We start from the raw sequence: 10,487 nt of genomic DNA on the forward strand, positions 1-10,487 counted from the left end.
ATGTAATTGGATTGCTTGTCAGTCACTTCAGAAACACATTTAGCAATGTCATTTCACCACATTTAATATGACAGAGATAATGTTAACAGAGGCTATGTACTGATGTAGATTATTACCTTTTTAGAATTTTACCCAAATAGGGATTGAACCAGATAAATATACAACCTTTGCTTTTAATGTCACCCTTATGTACTACAGTATTTTTAATCATAATTTCAACTTCGTCTTTTGCTTTCTCATCTTATTATTGAATATTATGTAGAGTTCATAAGTTAAGACTCACTCATGGTAGTTATTGGTTTAGTCTGTCATGGTGCTGCTTCTCCTACACTTGCTACGACTACCATTTTATTGGTTTTTGTTTAAATATGATTAATAGAAGATTTACTATTAGATAGCCCCATTCAGTATATGTTTACATTTTTTTATCGCCCCTTTCCCCCCACTTGTGCAGTACTGGCATTTCTTCTGATTTATTATTATTTGCAAGTTAAAACCTTGCCCTACTGCAAGAGTATGACTATATCAGATGAAGGTAAGAGAAGTATCCTTACCATGGATAAAGAGGCAAAGTTATTAGAAGAAAATAAGTGGGTAGGGAGGCAAGCAGCTGGCAGAGAAGTGTGGTATTGGTACTAATCCTGTTTCTGATGAAATGGAGAGTAGTGGTAGAAAGAGAAGTGACAAAGACATAAATCTAATCATGTAGATATGCTGCTCACCAGTAGATTATGCAGCATTGTAGTGTGGTGCTGGTAGTGCAGTAATTAGTTTAGCTGGGAGAGATAGTATTAACTATGGACATAAAGGGCTTAAGGCCAGTTCAGGGTGATAGAAGTAGTTGAACAGATCTCATGATATGGTAATAAATTGTACAGTAGATGCTGCCTCAGGGTTATCAAGACCAGCCTGTGCTACAAGAAGGTAAATGACAAAATTTATTGTCCCTATTTTTTGTGCATTATTATGTGCAAACAAAATCATTATAGTTGTTTGTATGTCTGAATATGCTGTCATGTCTTGTAAGATAAATCTGAAAAGTTTGGTGATAATTAGACAAAAGGGCAATTAAAAATTAAGATGCCATGCAAGCTGCATTGGTTCCAGAATATGATTTGGATTTTGGTAGTGTCACTATATTGGTATATATCTTAGAATTACTGTATATCATTTAGTTCTTACATTTTCATCATTATAACTTACCAGTTTTAAAGTTGCAGTTTATTATAACTCAAACTCTAAGAAAAGAAGGGTTAATGAACATGGAAAAAATGACAGGAGAATATAAAGTATATACTGTACACCGTAAGTGGAACACAACTGCTGGGATCAGAGAGTCAGTCAGTCAAGTGGACGTAATTCCAACACCAATTCCAACACCAACAACAGCCTGCATAACCAGGACGACTTTAACAGCGCATAGGATGTGAGCAACCCCCAACACCACCACAAAAAAAAAAAAAAAATTAAGGATCTAGACAAGACAAATGTATACACTCTGTGCTACTACCTGTTGCAGGTTCCAGGAATCAATGAAGTCTAGTCAACCAAGCTGTTAGATAACACTGCCCACAGTCTAACCAATACTGTATTGCAATATACAGCATTAGCATGAAATCTACACCTTTTGAAGCACAAAAAGAAACTACAAGAGTTTTAAGGTGTGCAACAAGCAGCTGTCCTTGACTGTGACAGCTGACATGTTACCAAATTCATAACATTTGCATTAGGTTATTGTGTAGAAAGCTGGGTCTTGTGTGTAATTACCCAAGTGTAGTTACTGAATGAGAGCTACGCTCGTGGTGTCCCATCTTCCCAGTACTCTTTGTCATATAACACTTTGAAATTATTGACAGTTTTGGCCTCTACCACCACCTCACTTAACTTGTTCCAACCGTCTACCGCTCTGTGAAAGTGAATTTTCTTGCATTTCTTCGGCAGCTTTGTTTAGTTTGTTTAAATCTATGACCTCTTGTTTTTGAAGTTCCAGGTCTCGGGAATCTTCCCTGTCAATTTTATCGATTCCAGTTACTATTTTGTTTGTAGTGATCATATCGCCTTTTTTTTTTTCCTATCTTCTAGTTTTGGCATATTTAATGCCACTAACGTCTCCTAAGGTTAGGAGTGTGTAGCAGCGTTGAGGCTGAGTATGAATGAAAACTGGTGATGCATTAAATAAGATGTTTGTTTTTATTTTAAATACTGGTGAGCAATGGTTCTGGGTGAAATCCATCCTCAAGGTAAAGGCCCTTTATAATTTACACACAGTAGTCATTCTCGTAGTCTAGAAGTTAACTTTACCTGACTCCAAGCTTTTGACATCTGAGCTTTTCTTGAAAAAATCTTCTCTTAATTTGAATGTTCAAGGTGCACTTGTTGAAATGATTCACACACACTTCAGACATCTAACTATGCAGCCAGAGGATTAAAAGAACACGTTGTGGGAACTAAATATAACACCACAAGACAAAACTAGAGATATAATCATTGTATAAAATACTTATGGGAATATACTGTACAAGATAGTCAAGAACAGCCTCTTTATAAATTAAGAGAAAATGGGACAGAAGGACATTGGTGAAAGCTGGAAATAAAATTAGTCAGAAGACACTGCAGGGAGGGGCTTATGCTGTTCAACTAGTCAGCAAGTGGAATGCACTGAAAATAAATGACAAAGCCATTTCCAGTTGCAACTTAACGAGGAAATACAATATGGAACTTCAGCATTGAGATAAAAAAGTGTGTGGAAGAATTTAAAGAGCTCATCTACATTCCATAGTCAGTGATAAGTAAGCTACCACCATTACTTACAAATGTGCAATACATATAACTTACATGCATCCTGAGATTCACCAACCCGGGGATAAGGTTCTCTATTGTACTCATGTGATTATAGTATTCACTATTCACTTTGAACTTAAAATAAATTAAAATGAAAAAGAAATTAGAATGTAAAGTTTAGTACATAAAGTAAGTTCCAAGGGCTTTTTTAATATGAATTAGTAAATAAGCACAGTAATACAAAATTTTAAATTACATTTTTTCATGTTACTAAATTACTCAATTTTAAAATGGTAAATACTGTACATATTTATGTTTTCCAAAAATGTTATTTGGTCATTTATATCATCGACTGGCATTTTCATTCGGCATTTATTTTAGAGCAGCAGGCGGCTAAAGGTTCACCATGTTGTTCTCTCACAATGTGAGAATATTATACAATGATTACTTTGTGTAGTATTTTAACTTTAATTCCAAAATCTCTGGAATCACTTAGTTGTAATGCGCTTGGGTTCCATGTAGCATAACGTTAAATAAAAATTATCAAGGGATCTTTGCACCAAAAAGTGTAGCCACTTCACAGTGTATATATACACCAAGAGTTTAGTTAAGGACTGAAGTATAATCGAGTCCCTTATACTTAATTGTTGGTCAGTCAGCTATTGTTATGACCTTCATAACCCTCCCTCAGATGATAGGCATCAACCCAATGCAAATTATTTATTATTTGCACTGCTTAAAACTAATTCTGTACAAAAAATTAACTGAAAGGTGCATTGTTTGGTTCCATGTTCGAGAAAACATAATTGAAATCATTAATCATCATGAAACCTTTACAGTTATTTTATTTAAAGATCATATTTAACCACTTAAAAAAATATAAAAACTAGGTCTCTAAGCATTGATCATATATGAAAAAATAGTGAAAATAACTGCAAATTGTAAAAATGTACTTTTATTGTTTTCATGAGTATGGCATTTAAATTTTCTTTATTAATTCCCATTGTCAGGGACAGGAGCCTATACTTGGGCTTATTGAGGTCCCCCTCCACCCCCTTGGTCAACTATATATACAGTACACTGACCTTCCCTAGGATGCAACTTGCCATAATTGCCTAACTCCTGGGTATCTGTTTATTGCTATGTGAATAGAGGCATCAGGTGAAAGGAAATGTGCCCAACCATTCCGGTCCTACCCTGGAGTGTGCCCAGATCCCTTGGTTGTAATTTGAGGACATAGACCATTGTATAATGAAGGTCGTGTGATGCCTCAGTACAGCAGACACAACTTGCTTGTGCACCTGAACAGATACTCTCCACTTATAAAGGAAACTGTGATTTTATATTAATTTACACGAACAGAGCTGTGTTGCCCAACTGCAACACCGGATATTAACCTGAAGCCTGATTGAGACATACTTAGCACAATAGGGCTTTGATAAATAGTAATATATTACAGGAAAAATGCAAATACAGTGAGTTTTATTTTCATAGCTTTCCCATTAATCTGTTGAATCTTGTTTTTTTATGGTAAACATTTAGTGCAGGTATTCGCTAACAAATTTCAAATCAGACATAATGTTCAGCTGGCTTGGCTTTGGGCAATCATCTGTGTAAATATTCAAATTGCTTAGAAAAGTATTGATAAAGTATCATTTCCCAGGACGTTTCATCAAATGTTTCTCAGCATTAAAAATCTGACTGATTGCTAGTAAAAATAGTTTCCTTCCCCCAGGATGCAACCCCCAACAATTTCCTAACTCCTGGGTACCTATTTACTGCTAGATGAACAGAGGCATTGGGTGCAAGGAAACATGCCAAAATGTTTCCGCAGGAACTGAACCTAGAACCTTTCAGTTCAGAAAATAAAATGTGTTGTACTTTTTCAACTGAAGAGGGTATATGTGCACCCAAAATGCATTTAACTAAACATTTCATTAAATTCTAGTAATGTGAATTTTAATGCGATTTTCATGTTACCATGACATTGATCTGGCTAAAGGATTTGCTATATTGCCTTACATCACACAGAGATCACATGTCGAGTTAACATTTGGCCCTTGCTTAGTGTAGGAGATTGGTTTATAATCTCTTATTAGTTACATAATACCCTTCCACTTTCATCTCCGCTGCTTGACGCACAAAACAAATACATTTCTAAAAGTGGTTTATATAGAACTGTATTACCGCATTGTACTTTATTTTACACATCTCACTGCCTCACTTACTCCTCATGATGTTACTATTTTCAGAAATAAATAACTTGCAAACTGTTTACATTTTTAGAAGTTATAGGCCTTGTTTAAAACTGATGAAAAATGTGTTTAATTTTTAATTTTCTGTGCAGAAATATGAAATTTCTTACTGGTAATGGTACCTGCATATGGAAATCCATAATTTTGAATGAAGAGATTTAATATTGAGGTACAGTACAGTATTTCAAATAAATTAAGAGCTCTCCTTATTTTCAGAGGTGTACATTTATAAGGACATCTACAACTTGCCTTCAGAGCTTTTAATTTTGTATCATGTTTATCATCCAAATATTACAATAGTAGTATTGTATAATTTTTGCTATTGTTACAATTATGGTCATAAAAGTTATTCACTGGTTGCAGTACAGTATTCTTTCCCAAGTGGCATTATAAATTCAGAGTATTGTGTGGTTAGTAAATTTAAGAATGGGATCATATTACATTTGGCCCAATTTTAATGAGAAATGGCCAGCTGCATGTGTAACAGCCCAAACTAAAAATTACAGGTCATATATCAATTGCTCTTTCACGCCCCCTATTTCCGAGCTGGTAGCAGTCTCGCATGTGCAAGTTTACATGCCATGATTGGCGTGAATATTGTCTGAATTGTGTGAAGAGGTACACAAACATGGTAATGGCTGGGAGTTCTTGTCTCCCAAGGTGGCTATGGAGAGCCACCAAAATTACTCAAGGGGAACTGTCTTTCAATCTTGCTAACTGTAGTCCATTAAACTAAATACTGCAATAGTTATAAATAAATTAATAGCAATTTGTATTCCTGGACTCTAAAAGCAGCATAGCAAAAATCTATAAATTGGGGCATTTATATCATCATTTTGCTGGAATGCTTGAGGAGGATACAGGAAGCAAGTTTGAAATACACAACTTAAGGTAATTCTTTTCACCTCACTCATTTCAAAACAGTTTCTTATGCTCACTCAACATGTAAATACTTTAAAGAAGTCTATTTAAACTATAAATCTGTGATTTTATTATCTTCAAGAGTCAAAATATATAAATATATCAAAGTTATTACTTTATATTCATATCCTTTTTAATGTGCATAAAGTGATACAATGGTAACAAGAGGAAGAACATTAGTATTAGACACTACCTCTCATCTCATGATCAGAGGTTCTTGTTATTTTATCTCAACTCATAAATTTGTAAAAGTCAGTACAGGTGGCCCTTGATTTGTGCAGGAGATATGTTCCTGTAAAAGCTTTGTCAATAAAAAAAAAAAGCTGTGCAAACCAAACTTAAAAGAATATGGGAAAATAAGGTTAGGTTCCAGACTTCCACCCATTCACTTTGGCTGGTGAGTACAGTGACGGCCTTGCTTTTTGCAGGGTTGACATTCAATTCCCGAAGATCCTAGTGGATGGCAACCATTCCTTCACTCTGCTCTAATATCCCAGCCTAGTCTATCAGTTATCAAGTCCAAGTGATATATATATAGTTGTACAGTATTGGCTTTGCATGTACAGCATAATAATTATGTTTTATTACCAGACCTCCAAAAGTATTCTTTATTCAGTAAAATATTTTTTTTTAAACATTCCTTTCAATAATTTGTCCCTCAGTAAAATCCTTTGCAATTCTGATACCTTTAGCTTGTCCTGTGTATTGTATTGGCATCCTGAATGATATATAGAAAGTTTTAATGTTCTATGACACAGTGCTAGGCTTCAAGCTTGGTGCCTATTTTGAAATTACTTAATTACTATTTTATCTACTAGTAATATGAAATGCTTCCTCTATGATCCACCAGCAAATTCAGTATTTAAGTCCAGATTTCTTAAAACACGAGAGTATGGCATGTGTGATAGTCCAAAAATACAAAGAATGCAGTATGCTAGTTGACTGCCATGGATTAATCATGATCAAGACATGATCTGTCAAAATCCATTTCACTTTGAAATTTGGTATAAAATATGTTATCTGTGTACCACCAAAGCATTTTTAACAAAGTTGTATAAATCGAGGGCCACCTCATGCCAGTTTTAACTTGAATTTCATGTGGCTTAACCTCTACGTTGTACTTGCTTAATTTAATACTGGTACTGTAGTTTTTGTTAATCGAGTTGGATCTTGGAGTAATGTGCACTGGGGGTTAATCAGGGTGTGAATACTTAGCAAGATAACATTTGAAACACTGTAGGCGAATACTTCTGCAGTGCAAGTGTGACTTGGTTAGATGTGACCCTTTTATTCAAAATACAATGAATGGATAATTTGGTACTGTAAAATATCTCCAGATAATCTTTACTATTTATTTGTACAAGTAGAATTTTCCAGAGTAAATTTTGTTGAACTTTAGGAAAACCAATTTTTTTTTCTTTACTTAATTTCTGAGTTATTTTTAGTATCTTAGCACTGTATCCTGAAAATGCTGCAAGCAGACTTTCATAGGAAATGCTAGTAGCATTGGTATGTTTAGCAAAGTTAATGAATAAATGATAAAGGTGAGGCACTAAGTAAATATTAATTGAATGTTACAAGTGAAGCTGCACAGATAGATATCTTAACTGGATACACTAAAACACATATGCAACAAATATCAATGATGAACTTTCTAATTTTCCTGATATACGTTTGCTTAATGCTACAATAATGCTACAAGTAAGCTTCAAATATAGCCAATTAGATTGACCTGAGCACAGCTGAATACCCTCTCTTCCTCTTGCACACTTTTCTCCTCTCCCTTAATTAAAAAAGTTAATGCGGTGCAGTACAGTATTACAAAGCACAAAAATGCTAAACACGTAATAGAAAGAACACATCCCCAATTTCAGGCAATATAAATACAAATTGCACGGGTCCACCTACACCTGCTGACATTTCCTAAAAAATGACACTAGGGATGACCCCTGACTGGCCTATTGACACTCGGATACCTCTTATTTGCCATTTAGGAAAGTTGGGTGAGGAGAGCCCCAGGCACCTGTTGTCCTCCTGTGAACTGATGCAGACAAACAAAAGGGGCCCAAGAGCTAACTGCTCAATCTTGCAGGCACAAATACTGTAGTAAAAACATTTTTTAAATGCAGACATTGTTTTATAGATATAAATGATGCAGTTAGAAAATTTGACAGTGTAAAATAAAAAATAAATTATGCATGAGGAAATTTAAAAGATATTATTAATATAATAAAGATATAAATTATTATCAAAATATATTGCTATGCCAGTCACAAATTATTCTAAAGTAACTACAGTATATCGCTTGGTATGCCTATATGGGAGCAGAATATCACTAGATTTGTTTCTTTATAGGTGTTGGATTCACAGGATGAGAGAGATTTTAGATAAAGGAACTTGGGAAGCAAATTTTCTGATATTGAAAAGGGCAGCTTTCTATTCAAGTATTCTCTAGTTAACTTTGTGTGTAAGATACATAACTAAGCTAAGGACATTTCTCATTTTCTGTTTATATGAAGGAAGACCTTGAGGTCAAATCACATTTGATGACATGATTTATTTTTGATTGTATGCAGCCACCTATCTTTCCAACATTTGTGTACAGTTTAACATTACAATTTAAAGGGCAAAAATCAGGAATTTGAATTAAATATTTTTAAAGCTAAAATAATGGTACATTATAATGCTGGAAGTTTGTAGTTGCCAAAAATACTTGTACAAATTTATGGACAGTGTTTCAGTTTATGTTTCTTCTTGTTAAATGTTTGGTATAATTTTTCCAGGTTAAAGATATAAAAAGTATTTATGTATAACTAATCATGTATGTACAAAATTCACTCTTCTTTTATATGAAAAAATGCTTTTATATTTAATGGAATTTAAAAAGTTTAAACACTTTACTGTTGTGACCCGTAAGTGCACACCTGACTAAACGTTCCAAGCATCTGACGGTCCTCTTATACAACACTTACAATGTTAAAAATAAAAGTTTAATTTTTTTATGTTATAGTAACTACAAATTTTGTGCCAAAATTTTCACAAATGAATTTGCTCGAGTACAGATACAAACCAAAATGTTTTGATGATAATGTAAGTGGCAATGCTGAATATACAAATATTTATGAATATCTCAACATGCCTCATTTATTTTTAAACAAAATCAAAATATGGAAATGTGCACACATGATCAGTCTGTATTGTTGTAAACAGTAAACAAACAACTTTCATACTTTTGCCAGCATGCAATTTAAAAGCATTGTGAAAATACACAAAAGCAGAGCAATTATCATCTTGAATGATAGGTAGGCGGCCAAGGTGATCCCTGGTTGCTCCCCTGATAAGCTATACCCACACTGCTCAAAAAGAAATTAGTGACTTACAAGATTTTTGAGATGGATGGCATATTTTTAGTGCCATCAAAACTCTTGAAACACAGACGTGTTATAGCATCATCGGAACACTATCTTGAGGTTATCTTGAGATGATTTCAGGGCTTAGCGTCCCTGTGGCCCAGTCCTCAACCAGGCCAACTTTTTGTTACACACCCCCCTGGAAGCACACCATAGCGGCTGTCTAACTCCCAGGTACCTATTTACTGCTAGGTAACAGGGGCATCAGGGTGAAAGAAACATTTTGCCCATTTGCCTCCGCCTCCACCGGGGATCAAACCTGGAACCTCAGGATTACAAATCCGAAGCGCTGTCCACTCGGCTGTCAGGCGCCACATCTATACCTATTACTATTACTAGAATTACACTTTAATGTAATAGGTGTAGAAAACTTTAGCACTTAGCAACAAAGCCTATGTCTAAATGTTCATAAATAATATGGTACGTTATTATTGATGCTACAAAAGTTAATTTATTGTCTCCATGTGGTCCACTGAGTCCTCTATCAAAAACTTTGTATGGCTTCACCTCTTCAAGGGCTACACTCTAGCTCACTGTCCAGGCAATTATTTTCAGGAAAAACATTGTTACTATATGGTATATTATGTTAATGATTAAGCATTGTATGTACTTACCCACTGATGTTGTAGAGCATCAAAGTGCTCTACTATTCTATATGCTATACCAACTCTCCACCGACTCCAATGTAGCTTAGACACAAAGTGCTTTCTCGAATGTTAAATGGTGGTGGAACTTAGAATAAGATTACTGTACTGTACTTCATGATCAAAGTACAGTACTTTGGATCTGAATCAAGAACCCCCAGTCAGCACTATGGTATTCTCTCACACTTGCACCCTTGACATTCATATCGAATGCAACAGATATTTTGGGCTTTTCCAATCTAAAGTAACCTTATACATAAGTAATTCCAACACAAAATGCCATAATTATCGAGGACGAGAAAACTCTCTGAATTATGGAAACAGTAACATGTGGGTCTAGGTTGGCTTGATGTGAAAGCGTGAGTTCCCAAGGTGATCTTTAGTTAGTCCCCTCATCCAGAGCAATGTGGTGGCCATAAGCTCTGCCCACATGTGCTCATGTATTTGAGAAGAATTGTGTTGCATAGATGCAAATA

This window comes from Procambarus clarkii, chromosome 60 (assembly GCF_040958095.1).
Source record: "Procambarus clarkii isolate CNS0578487 chromosome 60, FALCON_Pclarkii_2.0, whole genome shotgun sequence".
NCBI classification, from domain to species: Eukaryota; Metazoa; Arthropoda; class Malacostraca; order Decapoda; family Cambaridae; genus Procambarus; species Procambarus clarkii.